The sequence below is a fragment of the Camelus bactrianus genome, chromosome 1, assembly GCF_048773025.1.
Source record: "Camelus bactrianus isolate YW-2024 breed Bactrian camel chromosome 1, ASM4877302v1, whole genome shotgun sequence".
Lineage (NCBI taxonomy): Eukaryota > Metazoa > Chordata > Mammalia > Artiodactyla > Camelidae > Camelus > Camelus bactrianus.
The window spans coordinates 52,359,086-52,376,115 of NC_133539.1; the positions used below are offsets into that span (position 1 = coordinate 52,359,086).

Below are 17,030 nucleotides of genomic sequence, written 5' to 3' on the forward strand. Positions count from 1 at the left end.
TGACAGTTAACTCTTACGTCATGTTCACAACAGAGATCAACATTGCTTTAGCTAATTTAAAGGTAGATAACCCACAGCACAGAAATTAGAAGGTGATGTCTGGCCACTCTTAAGCAAACTGTCCTGGGAAAATTCTAGCAAGGAACCAAGAGTCCAGACTCTCCACTTTCATTGTAAACCACCAACTCTAATTCTCTGGTACTGCAATAGTGTTGTACCTCTCTTAAGGGTGGCTGCTTAATAAAGAAGGAACAAACATACATGAAAGGGTATGTAATGAGCCCTACTTTCGGTCATGAAAAATCTTTCTAAGACTCACTTAATGTGCTTAAGGTACCAGCATGCATCTCACCCCTTACTGCTCAGCCTGCAGTTCTGTTTCTACTATTGCCCTATTGTTTCTCTGAAGTTTTGTTTAAATGTATGAAGAAAAATGCCACTTAAAAAAGCACACAAGCCACACAGTTTGACAGACTGATTAAAATGAGATATTAGTATGTCCTGACTTTTTAAAATAGGGTTCTAGGTATTTTTGTTTTGTTTAGTTTTTTTTAACCCGAAGAAAATAGGAAGACAATATTTGACTTCTACCAGCAGGAGTCGAAAGGAATATAGCTATTCACCTTTTCTTAAGAACAACTAGCTATTTGAATTTAAAAAAGAAAAACAAATATTTTGGCTTAGTGAAAAATTCACAACCTCTCAACACTTCCTCCGTATCTGCACACTTTACTAGATTCCAAGCACAATAAGTGACATATTCTTAGTACTTTCTGGAGTTCAAGATATACTTTCCCTGCTGGGACTGGAGACCCGTGTATTAAATAACCATAGCACCACGTGAAACAATAATCCTAATTGACTATCAGACTCTGAAGTTACAAAGTTATTAAATTAAATTGTTTCATATGTTGATATGCCATGGGGCAATTTCATCCTGTAGAAAGATCTTAAAATGGGAGTTAACAACTGGTTTTGGTCCCAGTGTCACCACAAGTAGTTTGTGCACCCTGGGCAAGTCATGTAACCATTCTCAGCTTCATATAAAAAATAATAAAGTTAAATTTAAAAGAGAGGAGCTGAACTGCGTAACATAATAATAATTATGATGATAGCTAATGCTTAAATCCTTACTACATTCCATGCATTCTTCTAAGTACTTTGCATTTATTAACTTATTAAATCCTAACAATGACTCTATGAGGTAGGGATTGTTTTTAGTCTTATTTCCAGGTGAAGAAACAGAAAGGTCAAGTGACTTGCCCAAGATCACACAGCATAGCAGTAATAAAATTTGAACTCAGCCTGCCTGATTTAGGGATCATGTTCTTAATCTCTATACTATATTGTCTCCCAATATCTAATGCTAGCTCAGGCCCCATCTAGCCATAAGATTCTGTGGTAATGAGTCAAATCCAAAACAACCTGATGACTACTCATACCTTGCTTACCAATACAGCATAGTGCAAATTTGCTCTTCTAATTTACACCCAGAGCTCTCAACACACTTGGTCTAAGAGTCTAACAACTCTGTTATTTAAAAGTTTACATACTCCATTCAATCACATTTTTTTGTTGTTGTTTCCAAATGTCCATAAATATGTGCTTCCATTTGCTTGAACTGGAAAATAACATGTAATCAATAAGGCTATCAATTCATAAAGGCTACTTGCATTATATACAGGTCCCATAGATTATTCTCCTGAATGCCCTGTGTTTAAAAGAAAAGAAAAAGAAAAAAGACTACACAGTTCCAAGGTTCCTAAGTTCAAGTAAATCAAGTATCAAATAGTAATGCAAATAATTATTTAAAGAACAAAATAAATAATAAAGAAAATACAATACAAATTCTTATTTTCCATAGCTTGAGAAAGGCATGGAAAAAATCAAGGAATTATAAATTATGTGTAAATAATATCATATGATTTTATGTAGTTAGTTTTAACTTTGACTAAATAATATCATATGATTTTATGTAGTTAGTTTTAACTTTGACTTATTTAGAGATATATTCTGAAGACTTCTAATGACTCATTTTGCAAGAATTTACCCTTGCTCTAATCTTTGTGCATTACCTAAACTTATTTTGTGCCCACTATGTGCCATCTACTATACTTGAGGATGAAAAATGAAGATAAAACGTATGATGTAAGTTTCTGCTTGTGAAGGCTTCACGGGCTGCTGGGGGACAGACCTGTGAACAATATTAGTGCAAGCAAATAATCTTGCCACTACTTAATGTAATATCCCATGTAATGCAGTGCCTTAAACTTTGTGCTTTTCCCTCAAAAAACTAAAAATGAAATAAAATAAAATAAATAAAAAATAACTAAATTTAAAATGTGGCACACGAAAGGGTGTGCATGTGTGTGTGTGTATGTGTGTGTGTGTGTGTAGCTGGGGGAATTATTGAGGTTAGATTGGAGACAGATAGTTTCTTTTCTAACAATGTGGTTTATAGGCCCATTGAGTAAATTTTTTCCATTGTCCCCAACATGTTTAGTAAAGTGTCTTCTATAAGAACACAGTACATGTACTTCTTAGATGACTAAGCAAATCACTGATATTTCCCTGGAGCATAAAATTTCATTTATTTTAGGGTTACAATGTACTTTGATCAGAAATTGTTGATCTAGCAAATGAGTACTTCCAAAAGTATTTGAAGGGTAAGACTTCTTTTTTAATTTTGGAAAGAAAGACAACTAATTTCAGAAGCATTTACCATTATCCCAAGTATAATTTTACCAAGTCCTTTTTCAGGCATCATTGTTGTTTTCATATTATGTGAGGCTGAACAGGAAAAAATGTCAGGATAGGTTAAGACTTCTTACAAGAACATTCTTAAAAGATATTTTTATTGCCCAGATTGAAAAAGAAAATGAAAGGGGAGGAGTGAAAGTAAGGGTCATGTTGCCATGCTGGACAAAAGAAGAATTTCAGCCCTAGTATATGAGTAGAAAAGCAAAGTGGGATTAGTGGGTCAAAATGAGTAAGTGCCACACTAACTACTGACTTGGTCATTGGGGCCACCATCATAAAGTCAATTCTATGTAGCCTAATTAGATAGCAATTCTTAATCCTGGTCATCTGTTTTAAAACTGTATCCCATCAGTCCCAAGAAAAACTAGAAGAGATTGTAGATAAATCATAGTTTACTAATAGTAGGCCAGTTGTATGATCCTTATATGGGAAGAGATGCATCTCTAATTTCGATTACAGTCAACAAATATTTGTTTAAAATGAAAACAAAGCAATACATGTGAACTCCATCACTAAGAGTACTTTTATTAAGCCTTTTGCAGCATTGTAGACATCTATCCTTTAACATGCCTACCTTCTCCACTGGACTGAGGGAACTTCCCAGAATAGAGACTCTACTTACTAAGCTTTGTTGGCCTGACACCTCGTGGGACACCAGGACAGTGTTGAAGCTCAATTAAGTTTTCTTAAATAAATGAATAAATGACAACAAATGAACAAAGCAATGATATATGGGATTTATAAACCTTGGTTAATTAAAAACTCTAATAAATTTGAGTTGTAAGGATGATATAGACAACCTGTAAAAAGCATTTTAACATGTGTTAAATCACATATAAAACATAATCTTACTTTAAGATTTTGCAAAAAACAAAAATGGTTATAGTAGACAAAAAAGTAATACCCTTCAACTTTTCTGTATGTCTGAAAATTTTCATAATAAACTGTTGAATAAAAAAGGTATTGCCCTGGAGCTAGCAGAATTTTAATTCACATCATCTCTGAGAAGAAAATTCATTTATCCATTATTTCTTTCATATCTACAATTAGTGTTCAAGTATGACTCTGAAATTGGCCTTAGAGTTCCTCATAGGAATGGAACCATCTCCTTTGAGAAAAATACCTTTGTAAGCTTGGGAAGGGTCAGAGAGTGGGACCTGAATAACTCTTCTTGTGCCATTAAAGTGTGCTACAAAATAAATTGAGAACAATTTGAAGTAGAGGAGCATAGAAATGACAGGGGAGGAGAAAGAGAGAAGAATGACAGGAAAGAAAGATGGGCAGTGAGAAATTCTCCAATGTCAAGGTGGCCACGGATGTTTTCTTTTTTTTTAGAATGATGCTTAATATTGAATTCTAAGAGGTTTGCATTTTTGCAATGTAAATATTCTTCTTCTCTCCAAATCTGGAAAGCTTGATGTATTCAACAGCCTTATTAAATAGCATAATAAATAATAAAAGGATGAAAAAATTAAAGTACTGCCACACACTCACTCCTATGCTGTAGCCTTTGGAAACACAGAAGCTTCTTAATGGGAGAGAAAATACTCCAGGAGTTCTAAGGAGAGACCAGCAGCACTGTGAATAGTGGCCAGTAACTGGTGAATAGTGAATAGTGAAAAGTCAAAAGTATCTTTAACACAGAATGACTCAGATACGAATATGAGTCAATCACCTTTTCCCTACAAATACACAGGAGAAATATGGCCATGTGGAGAAGAGGCACAGAGATTAATGTCTGAATTACAAGATTATTATGATTATTATTGTTGCTGTTACTACCTCTATAAACTGATCTTAACTGACATGAATATCTTCAGAAATTTAGGAGAGGAAAGTACTTTTGTGACACAATCAATAAATTTTGAATCAAAGAATTAAAAAACATAAAAATGTCATTCTCAATAATACTTCTCTGGCTCTAGAAAAATGTATTAGACAAACATGCCATATTAACTCTTCCAGCTGCCTGCTCAACCCTCTCTCCTTAACAATCTAGAACAGTGCTAGCAATAGTTTTAGTTTCAACATTTTACATAAAAATGTATTCATATGTACAGAGTATATAAAGCACAAGGGAAAAGAAACAAACTACAGAGTGGATTCTACAGGGAAAGTAAAAGTTGCGTAGAAGATATGAAAGAGGCATCATAATTGTAATAGATGTTATTTGTGCAGCAGGTTGGTGAGATCCCTGCTGTCCTAACTGGTGACTCTATATGCAGAAATTCAGTCTCCATATTCTTCTAATCTACAAAAGTTGCTATTAGTATAGATGCATTCTTATAATAAAAGTTATCACTACTAGAATGTGTCAGGAACTATGCTTAGTGCTGCATACACTAACTCATTTAATCCTCCCAGCAGCATTATAAGTAACATTAATGTTTTCATTTATATATGAGGAAACTGACACCCTAAGTCTTGTAGCTAATGAGTGGTAGAAGTCAGGCCTAAACTCAATCCAAATGGAGTTTGTAAGTAATAAAGGAAGGGGCTTGACAGAACTGCTCTCAAAATTTTCTAGAATAATAAACTGCTGAGATTGAGAAGTTTTGGGAAAAGACTAATGATGAGAAACAAGTTTGAGAGCATATGTATTCCCCAGATAATTTCAATATGTATTTTACATACATCTGAGAAACAGTCTCAAAATTTAAAGAAAGGTTAGTAAAGAAAAGTAGGATACAAATAAATAAATTTCAAAAGTGATGAAAGAATCATACCATGAAACAGTTTGATTAGAGAGTTGGAAACATTAATAACAATCTGTCTAGTAATATTGAAGCCAGTTATTAATAATAGAGTCAGCATGATAACAGCCTGCTAACTCCTCTGAGGCAACAGGCCACAAGGACAACTCAAAATGGGTAAAAATGATATCTTTTATTTTTAAGAAAGCTCATTTAACCCTGATAAGTTATAGGTTTACAACCATAACCTTTTAAACCTATAAGGTCATATTAAGTTTTTGGACAATATCTACATAAAATCTCAATCTTCTTCATTTCTATCAATAACAAATATAGGAAAACCTCATTAATCAGAGTATATACATTCAGCATGTATAATGTGTCAGGTCTGTTTTATGGAATTCTTGTGAAATAGAAATTTTGAAATAAATTATATTACATTAAATTTTGTTTTAATAATCATATTGAGTATTTCAAAATTATCAAAACAAATTCTACTTCATGTTGAATATCCATAAATTCAGGCTTATAACTAAATTAAAGGAGATGTCCTACTCTATTTCAAACTGATGACATTTCACCATTTATAATGCAATAACTAAACCTTCCATAACGCAAATAATACTCCCAACATAATTTAAACCTATGTAGACTATGAACATAAAATGAGTGTCTCATTAGGAAATAGTTTTATTAGTAATCAATAGGAAAAGAACACTACCCATAATTAAATCTGTATTAATTATAAAAAGGGCTATGAAAGAAATAAATCATTGTGGATTTCATTTTAGAAATTTAATGGTCTAGGACTCCAATACACACTTCTTATGATGTCATATCTAAAAGTCTGTAATTGAAATAAACTGCAAACCATTCTAAGATAATATTTGAATAAAATTCACGTGGTTTTTGCCTAAAATAAACTTCCCCTCCTATATTCCTTTTACCAATAAATACATTTAATTCAATATGCCACTCAATAATTAATTTGTGCTTCACACAGCAGTTTAACTACTTACAATATATTTTTACAATAAAATAATAGATACTATAAAATATTATATATTATAAAATAAAATATTAGATATTATGAATTTTAAAAATTCTGAAGTTTTCCAGGTGCTAAATTTCACTATACTATTATTTTAAAAGTTAAATTAATAAGTGTATACAAATAAATCATAAATCAGAGCAGATTTTAGGCAGTGGTAAATGATGTGCAAAGTATTCATAGCTGGTAAGGCATGGGCATAGACCAATAAGAAATGTTGCTGTAACTGCTACTCAAAACAGACACTGGCTATAAATAAGTGATATACTGCCATTGTATGCTTCCTGAATAACAGCCCTAGGTTTAGATAACACACCAGGATCCATCTTCTAAAACAAATTAATAAAATTTGAAGGAAGATGCAGTTTTACTACCGAGCTATTACCCCTATACTCTAGACCAATGGATTCTCCAGTTTTTAAAAATTATATACCCCATCAGTAAGAAATAATTTGAATTCTATGTAGATCATTAGTTGGTTCTCAACTCCATTCTCATCTTTTTCATGCTCTCTTCTGTGGTGGAACCTGAAAACTGTATTTCCTAGATTGTTTTGCCAGGATGGAAGCACTGGAAGAAGATCAGAGAGAGAATTTTATTTCCTTCTGCTTTTGGCACTAGCCATCTCAGCAATGGTGCTTCAACAGTCTCTGGAGCACAGAGCTCTTGGGATCTGGCTCTCAGCGCTGCTGATCATAGTGATAGTACTACAGTTGCAGAACAGCAGCAGCCATCACAGGTGACTGACTGGAAGCTCTAACAGCCTTGGCAAGTACAGCAGCGCTGGAGGAACTGTGCAACCTAAGCTCTTGCTTGGTCAGTAGAAGTGTGGTTACCTGGCTTCCTGCAAAGTGGTGGCAGTGGCAATTCCTACATTTACAGCCACAAAAGTGCTCCAGCTGCCTCAGCAGCACAGTGCTTATAAGCTCTGAGTAACATAACTTTCCCCTGCTTTCTAGGGGTACTCATTGGTAAATAACACAGCCGCCTTCTTTTCCTTCCACCAGACTTTCCATCACTTCTGTAACCAATTCCCTGAATTAAAGTCACTCTGTTTTAAGTCATTTCTGTTTTTCTGACTGGGAACCAATTAAATATAAGCCCGTACTCCAATATATATAAGTATTTATAAATTATAGATTACTATATTATATGTATTATAGAACATATGAATTAATAGGCATTTTAAAGGATGAAATAAATAAGAAATAAATAATATTTTTAAATAACTTAATTTTGTTGGATTTAGCAACAATTTTTAAACATTTATGATCTCACTAAAAAAATTTTTTTTAAACAGAGTAATTTGATTAAATATTTATCATTCCTTATGTTTTGACTTTGTTTTACACTTCGTGAAGTAGTCATTTGAAAATGTGGTACTATGTTCAGGTTATTGTGATATTTAGCTCTAATGGTTGTCATGATGGGGGAAAAGCATCAGAAAATAGTAGATCAAAATGGAAGAAGAGCATCACTAGCTGTGCTTATTAAATCAGAATACTCAATTTTCAATTTCAACCACCAATTGTGTAAAAGATTTTTTTGAAAGTTAGCTGGTAAATTTCCATCTTACCAGATGTCAATCAGTCATTCTTATAAACTAAGAGGTACATGAAGCATTTTTATTTTTTAACAAAAGAATTTTTTAAATCTACTTAAAGATTTCATTTGGAAGATTTTAAAACAAGTTATAAAATTATGTTCCAGGTTTCAAAAAACTATTCAGACACAGTTTTTAAGTTATACAGAAACTGGAGTTTTACAATTACATTGGTTTTGGCAACAAAATCACATTATAATGAAAATAATAACATTCAGTATGAAAGTGTTCTCTCCATACTATGGATCTTTAAAAAAGCAGACACCTTCTCACTCATTGTTAATATAATTACTTTAAAAAAAAAAGAGAGATCAGTATGTTTCTTTTTTTCCCAAAAATATATGTTGGAGAACATAGTACTGTCAGCCACCTGTCATCACAGAAAATGTCAGCAAAATTAGAACTCTTGTCATCCAATAAAAGAAAAATGTATAACTGCCATAAATTTCATATAGCTTCTCAATAATCTACCACTGAATAACCAGTGAACCTCAAGTGATACAAACAGTATTCATGGCAACTCTCCATCTTACTACAGAGTATCGTAAAGATTCCACTAAAATTTTAAGAATCTTCCATATTTGATTCTATTGCATTTTAAAGATTTTATTGAAAAAAAAAACAAATTAATCACATCAACGACATCCTTACAGCACTTGTGTATCCTTTGACTTTAGTTGATTTGCTAAAATAGCTTGCTTATAAATGATGAGTGAATGAATTTCATGTCTAGAAGTAGCTCTGTCATCTTACCCAGAAATCTTTTTCCATTGCAACCACACCAACACTACAAAATTATGTTAAAATAGTTATTTCAGAATGCATAACTTAGAGAGTATTTTGACACCTAGTAGGTATCTTTGCTAACAATCTTTTAGAGATTCATAAGAATGTAGTTCTTTGTATTACTGAAATTGAACCTAACAACTACCATTGGTTGAAATATTAGAAATATTGATACTTTCATTACCATACAGTAAAACTTTCACACTATACAGTTTATTCAAATACTTATTTCTTCAAATCTTCAGCAATGTATTCTATGCATCTTCTAACAGCATTTGCTGACAAATGTGATATAGTTGTCATATTATTTTTCATGCATTATTTCAGTCATTTTTCTCAAGGCAAGCCATACACTAAGGGTGAAGTTCATCCTTACTGAGAGTGAATATAAATCCATATTTTAAATAGTCTTTGCAATAATTATTTTTGGTTGACTTATTATCAAACATGATTAAATCATCATTTAAATTATTTTTATGAAATAGCTGACAATGAATTCATAAAATGTATTAAAGATATTCTTGTTCAAATGTGTTCAATTATTAGTAGCATATTTATTCTGCTTTTTTTCAGAGTTGGTTTGTTTCATAAGAGTTGATTTATTTAACATTAGATAATGTAATCTGTGACTCCGCATAACAAGGCACAGACAAAATTCAGTACCCCCAAATCTTAAAGCAAATCAACTCCCACTCTCCACTCAGGTTGCTTTGTATAGCTTAACAATGCATGAAAATGATACTTTGACATTGCCAGCAACAATCTACATATAAGACTAGTAAACTTTAATTTCTTAGATTTTTAAAGTGAAAATAGACATAAAAGTTTTGATATCTTCTCAAATATTTATTGTATTTCCTAGAGTGCATGCACACTATTTTTGAGACCACTGTACAACAGCATGGGCCACTGAATTAGATTTGAATAATACTTACTATGCATTCTCAAGCAAGTTACTTTTCCATGTCTCATATACCTCATCTATAAAATGAGAATAAGAATAGCCATTTCACAAAGTGGTTTTGATAATTATGTAGACTGATAGTAACAGATAATTTGTTGAGAACCCACAAAGTGCAAGGTATCCTTCAAAGCACATTGAATATATTAATTTTTAAGTACAGTATCTACACATTATGAACACTTGATAAAAAAAAGTTTTCTTCCCTAGGAAAGAACAAAATTAATTGTACAAAATCAGAAATATTTATTAGCACAGATAGAATTGGGTGTCTACATGCTTATATAGTCCACAAAATTTCAAGGTTCCTAGAAGCAAAGTTATGTTGTAGCCATCCCTGTATCTTAATAGTGCAAAGTACAATGCTTTGAATGTATTAAGTGTTCAATAATTAGATAAATGTTGTTGAATGAATGTATATAGGGTACTACCATCACGTGCTGTTTATTGTTTATAAAAATTCTGGCAACTCCATTTTTGATAGGAATGATTAATTAACTGCACAAGCACTGCAAAACATGCTATTGTTTTTATACATACTTCATTATACTTTTGCGGGAAGGTTAACACTCTCCAGAGCTTTTGAAAATACAGTAACTCTTAATTATTTGTACTAACAGATGGAAGGTAAGGTATAGAAAATCGAAAAACAATTTCTGTTTAGATTTGGAAATGTGTTTCCATATTTACATTTGATATGCCTAATGTCCTAAAAAAGAAAATGCACTTCTAACAAAAAAGCTGCACTATGAAAAGCTGACTTAGAAGGAAGTTGAGTGTGATCTTTCCCCTTTATTTAAGTCATCTGTGTATCCTCTACACCACTTTTATTACTCAAACTACATAGAACCTGCCTTTCCTAGATGACCCCATGCTCTGAGGTTGCAGCCTCTTGCCTCTCACCTCTTAACTCTTGCCTCTGGCCTCTCACCTCTTGCCTCTGGCCTCTCACCTGCCTCTGGAGATGGCCCACATTCTGCCTATGGAATGTTTATCTCTTAAGCCTCTGGCTCTCTCTCACCTTTAGAGACTGCCCGCAGTCTGTCTATGGACTGTGTATGTACTTTTACTTTAACTAACCACACCACCTCCCTGGCCCCAGGCCCTCTCTGGCTTTCTGAGAAGCCTACACTCTAGACATCTATGGAGTGTGTATCTCACTCTGAATAAATCTACCTTCATTCTAAAAAAAAAAAAAAATCATTTTGAAATATTTAGAGAAAGTAAAAGGAGGAATAATAAATATAAAGCATCATTGTATCTTAATGAGAACCTGAAAGATTAGCTTTTCATGTTACTTTTAATTATCCATGGATGGTACACTGCATCTCGAAGTGTACAGGAAGCACAGTGTTTTGGTAGAAAGAACATGGGCTTTAAAGTCAAACAAGCCTGGATTTGAATCAAGCAACCACATTCACTAGATGTAAAAACCCAGTTACTCATTTTCCAAGATTTCAGTTTCCTCAATAGGAAAAATTGGGCAAAACTATTCAATGAGAACAAATATAAAGTGTTCGACCCAAGCAAAAATCATTAAATGATAATCTGTTTCCTCCTTTCATTCCTAAACCAAGAATTTCTCAACTTTTTTGCATTTTAGATCTCTTCTAGCTAGTAATGATTCACATCAACAATTTATATTTTGCCCATCACATAACAACTTAAAAACTTTCTTCACATTACTGAATTTAATCCTTACTGCCACCCTACGAAGTAATTTGACGTCATCCTAATTTTTCACAGAAATAAACTGAGCTTCAGAAAGAGTAAATAATTTGTACAAGATCTTGCAAGAAGTACAGTTACAAAACTGAACTTACACCTACCATTCAATCAAGCCTGGTTCCCCAGCTACTGAAAAAAAAACGTCTGAGCCAGAACTAACACAGAATGTTTTACACTAAGAAAGTGATATATTTAATGATTACAAATATTATTAAACTATTTACCTAGGCTCAAAGTGAAGTATTTATGAAAATGAAGGACATATTCACATTATTATCACTAGTGATTCTAGAATCTGAGAATTTGGTTAGTGAAGCCAAATACTTTCATAATACAGTCCAAGAAAATAGCTTTCTATGAAAAAAAAAAACACTGAATTAAAGAAGATATGCTTATATAAAAACTTGTAATAGCTAGTATGACCGTTCAAGGTGGGTAATGACTTTTAAATAAAATTTAGAGTATAGTTTTATACCTTTTAGTAATATACTAAATTTCCTCAGTAATCAATTTATTTCTTCCTAAATGATACTACAAGATTAATATGTTCTGGGGAGCTAATATACAGCATGGTGATTATAGTTAATAATACTGTATTGTATACTTGTAATTTACTAAGAGAGTAAATCTTAAGTGTTACCACAAAGGAAAAAAAAAGTAACTATGTAAGGGGATAGATATGTTAATTAACTTGGTTATGGTAATCATTTTACAATGTATACATATATTAAATTATCATGTTGTATACCTTAAAAAATCATGTTGTACAAGCTAAATATATTCAGTTTTTATTTGTCAATCATACTTCAGTAAAGCTGGGAAAAAATGTTAATAAAAAGTGCACATAATCTTAAAAAAAGCAGTTGTCTCTGAGTACTGAAATCACTTTGTTTCTGGATACTTTTTTGTATTTTCAATACTTTCTATATAATACATAAATTATTTTTGTACTTATAAAATATCTTAATAAAATAATTATTAATAAAAAATAATTTCATAAAAATAGGTATGTCTAAAATATTGGGTGGTGCATTAAAATAAGATCATCATTTCATCTAACCAATTCTGAAAGAAGAGCTGATTAATAACGTCAATGACTACAAGACTCTCGAGATCACACTTAAAGAATCATTTCTTTGAGCCCTTAGCCTGTCTTGTATCTGTTTCTTACTAATTAGGAAGAAATAGAGCATAAAAGTTAAAATTACATGGGTACTAATTTGACTGCTCAAGTTCAAATAAATCTTGGCCCTCCTACTTTAGACAAATCCCTTAATATCATTAAACCTTTTGTCCTCTTCTTAAAAATGGGCAAATAAAAGCACCTAAAGCACAAGAGTTTTTGTGCTGATTAAAATGAGCTAATCCAAGTGTTGGTAATAACTAGCATTTCTCAAGTATTTTACCATATGACAGACACAATGTTAAACATTTTACTTATATTATCTCATTTAATCATCACAAAGCCCTATATACTATTATTAAATTTTTTACAAACGAGAATCATGGAGTCCAAGGTCCCACAAGTAGTCCACCAGAACTAGGATTTAAACCCAGCAGACTAATTCTAGAGTACAAACTTTCAAATGCCAAACTCAATAAGGTCAGGCACATAGCAAGCATTTAATAAATCTTAGCTTGTGTTTCTGTGCTTATTTCTACTTTACCTAAGTGTCAACCTCTTATTTAACAGTTCTAAATTGAATGAAGTAGTTCTCAAATATTTCAATTTCTTGATTTGTTGCTTTTATTTTACTCAAAATCATCATTCTGAAAGAGATTACTGAGGGAGAGAGAGAGGGAGAAAAGGGGGTGGAGTGAGAGAGAGAGCCACTACATTGTCAATTACTTATTTACAGTTACTAATAAGGATCGGATTTGTATATGGCATTTAATTAATAAAATTCAATAGGATAGGCTTCCAGTTTCTGGTTCCACACATAAGGAGCTTGGAAGTTGCCATTTTCTCCTAAAAAGTAAAAAGCTCAACAGACTGAAAAATCATTGATTCTTCTTAGATCCATAAGATTGGAGAGACAGGTGAATACAAGGAGTCACCGTTTTCTGGAACAGAGACTCATGAGCAGATATTGTCACAGAAAGCACTGCCAGGGTAAGAAAACCTGGACTGTAATCGACCAATTGCTAGAGACTTACTGTGAACAATTCTGAGTTAAAAAATCCCAGGGGTCCAGTCATAAGGAGGTCCCCACAATAAGCCAATAATCTGGACTCCGTTAAAATTAAAATTAAAAACTTCTGCTTTGAAAAAGACAGTGTCAAGAGAAAATATTTGCAAAAGATACACCAGATTAAGGACTGTTACCCAAAATATACAAAGAACTCTTAAAACTTAACAATAAGAATATAAACAACCCAATTAAAAAATAGGCCAAAGAACTTAACAAATACCTTACCAAAGTAGATACATAGATGGCAGATAAGCATATGAAAAGATGCTCCATATTATATGTCTTCAGAGAAATGCAAATTAAGACTACCAGATGCCACTACACACCTGTTAGAAGGGCCAAAATCCAGAACACTAACAACATCAAATGCTAGCAAGGGATGTGGAAAAACAGGAACTCACGTATTGCTGGTGATAATGCAAAATGGTAGAGCTACTTTGGAAGATAATTTGGTGGTTTCTTACAAAATTAAACATACTCTTTACCATACAACCTAGCAATCATGCTCTTTGGTTTTCACCCAAAGAAGCTGAAAACTTATGTCAACAAAAAAAACCTGCACACAGATGTTTACAGTAACTTTATTCATAATTGCCAAAACTTGGAAATAACCAAGATGTCCTTCAGTAGGGGAATGGATAAATAACTATGATATATCCAGACAATGGAACATTATTCTGTGCTAGAAAGAAGTAAGTTATCGAGCCATGGAAAGACATGGAGGAATCTTAAATACGTATTAATAAGTGAAAGAAGCCAATCTGAAAAGGTTACATACTGTATGATTTCAACTATACAATACTCTGAAAAAGACAAAAGTATGGAGACAGTAAAAAAATCAATGGTTGCCAGCAAAGGTAAAGAGGTTAAGGAGATGAAAGGCAGAGCACAGAGGATTTTTAGGGCAGTGAAAATACTCTGTATAATATTGTAATGATGGGTAGATGACATTGTACATTTGTCCAAACCTGTAAAATATACAACCCCAAAAGTGAATCCTAAAGTAAAAAATGGACTTTGGGTGATTATGATGTGTCAACGTAGGTTCATCTTTGGTAAAAAAATGCACTATTCTGGTGAGTGATATTAGTAATGGAGGAGGGTATATGGGAACTCTCTATACCTTCCTCTCAATTTTATTGTAAATTTAAAACTCCTCTAAAACTATGAAGTCTTTAAATGTAATGTGGTATCCTGGAAAGGATCTTGGAATAGGAAAAAGCATTAGGTAAAAACTAAGGAAATCTGAGTAAACCATGTGTTTTAGTTAATAATAATATGTTAATACTGGTTCATTAATTCCATACTAATACAAAAAAAAATGAGTATGGGATATATGAGAACTTTCCATAAGTTCTCCATTTTTCTGTAAATCTAAAATTGTTTTTAAAATATAACATCTATTTGAAAAAAATTCAATTAAAAAAGTCAATAGGAGTTGTTTTGGGAATGCAACCATACAAAATGAAGACTTAAAGGGGATGATATTATCAGAATGAGTTAAAGTCAGACAGGGGCAAAATACAGTGTTACAGTACCTTCATCCAGGAAAGGTATTTTTAAAATATATATAGCTTTGAATAGTTAAAAATCCCCAAATGAGAAATTGAAGACAACTTATAATTAGAAAGCTTTAAGGAGTAAAATAAATGTATAAAGTCATCAAGCTAGTTCATAAGAAAGCTGGGACTAATAACTTATGACTCCCAATCCAGTGCTCTTTCTAATATAACACACTGGCATAAGAGACCATGTTTGACTTAAGGCAGTAATTTAGTACACTGAAGAAGAAAAAGCAAAACAACAACAAACAAAAACAACAACAATGACAAAAAAAAAACCAAACAAGAAAAACGTGACAAAATGGAAAATCTTTCAGTCAGACTCAAGTTTTCTAACTAGCATGGCAAGGAACAGCCACAATTTAAAGATGGCTTTAACCAGAAGAGAAAAAAATAGACAGAGATTTGAAAAGGGATGAAACTTCAGAATTAATGGGGAGTGATGAAAGGGTTCTCTGTTAGTTTTAGACCTGAGCTTTTGCCTTTAACATGCATAATAATTCAAAGTACTTTAAAGCCTGACTGACCACACTAAATAACATAAAATTATAACCTGTTGAGATAAGGTCAATTTTATAGTCTGTGTTCTGAAATTTCTTGAATTCATTTCTAGTTACAACTGGGCAACAAGCCCATCTGTTAGTTGAGTTAATTTTATTTTTCTTACTGTATCTAAAAACTCTTTTCATTATAAAAAATTTCAAGCATTAAAAAATAGTGTATAATGAATGCACTCTTGTACCCATTATACAATTTCAATAATTCCCATTTTACCTTTCATATTTTACCTATTGCCACCTCCATTCTTTTTTTTTTTAACCTATAGTGATTGAACTAATTTTAGTTAAAGAACAGAACAATCTTTGGAAAAAGGAAAAAGAAAGGATGAAAGCAGTATTTTCAGTCTGTTATCCATTGAGACTTGAACCAGAAAGATTCCTGACTGTGAAGCAAATAAATACAAGAATCAAGGATAACATAGTGAAAATCTGTTAGTGAGATAGCCTATGTTATTTAACCAATGGAGCTATTGCCCATGCGGAAGGAGGACAATGAATTATTTTCCAACTTTTTTTGTTTGACACAAAGAAGTAGGGCAAAAAATATTGTAAAGCTTCATTAAGATTATAGTTTCTAAAAACAGGTTTATTTTGGAGGAACATAAGATTAATTTTATCATGTTTAAATTCACATAATCACTAACCTTGCATTATTCCAATAAGCATCTAAAGAAAGAACAGTTTGTACTACTTGCAAAATTTCAGTATCACCAAGTCTCAGTTTATTTTGAAAGCTCAAAGTTTATTTTTACAGTAAAATATTTAATACAGTAAAAAAATTTAAAATTTCCCATTAAGTACCTTTGTGTGCTTAAGAAAGTTTTCCTAGTTTTAGATTTTTGAAACTTTAAATTAGAATATAAAGTGACTTTGTCAAGTTTAGTGATCCTTTTTATATCTTAATGAAACTGTATGTTTCTAAATCTTGGAGAATTCTTCTGCACATTTAGAATCTCACCTAAGTTTCCCGTCTAACTGTTGAAGGTAAAGACCATTAGAAGCTGGCCATTCAGCAAATGTAAGCATATCTAAAACACCTTCATTGAAAAAAAATGTGAACAATGCCCCACTGAACTGTGTCCATTTTCATCATGAAACAAAAGGCCCAGTTGAAGTTTTAAAAGCATGAATCTA

General features: G+C 32.2%; 1 protein-coding gene across 16 annotated transcripts in view; it reads right to left on the reverse strand.

The window, feature by feature from the left end:
• Window positions 1-17,030, reverse strand: part of ZBTB20 (zinc finger and BTB domain containing 20) — a 758,521-nt gene that overhangs the window by 721,042 nt on the left and 20,449 nt on the right. Inside the window, exon 3 of one of the 16 annotated variants that reach the window (XM_045507278.2) lies at window positions 9,829-9,874. The exons of the other annotated variants lie outside the window; for them this stretch is intronic. The gene's annotated coding sequence lies outside the window, so the exon portion shown is untranslated. The remainder of the gene's footprint in view (window positions 1-9,828; window positions 9,875-17,030) is intronic. 16 annotated transcript variants of the gene reach the window in all.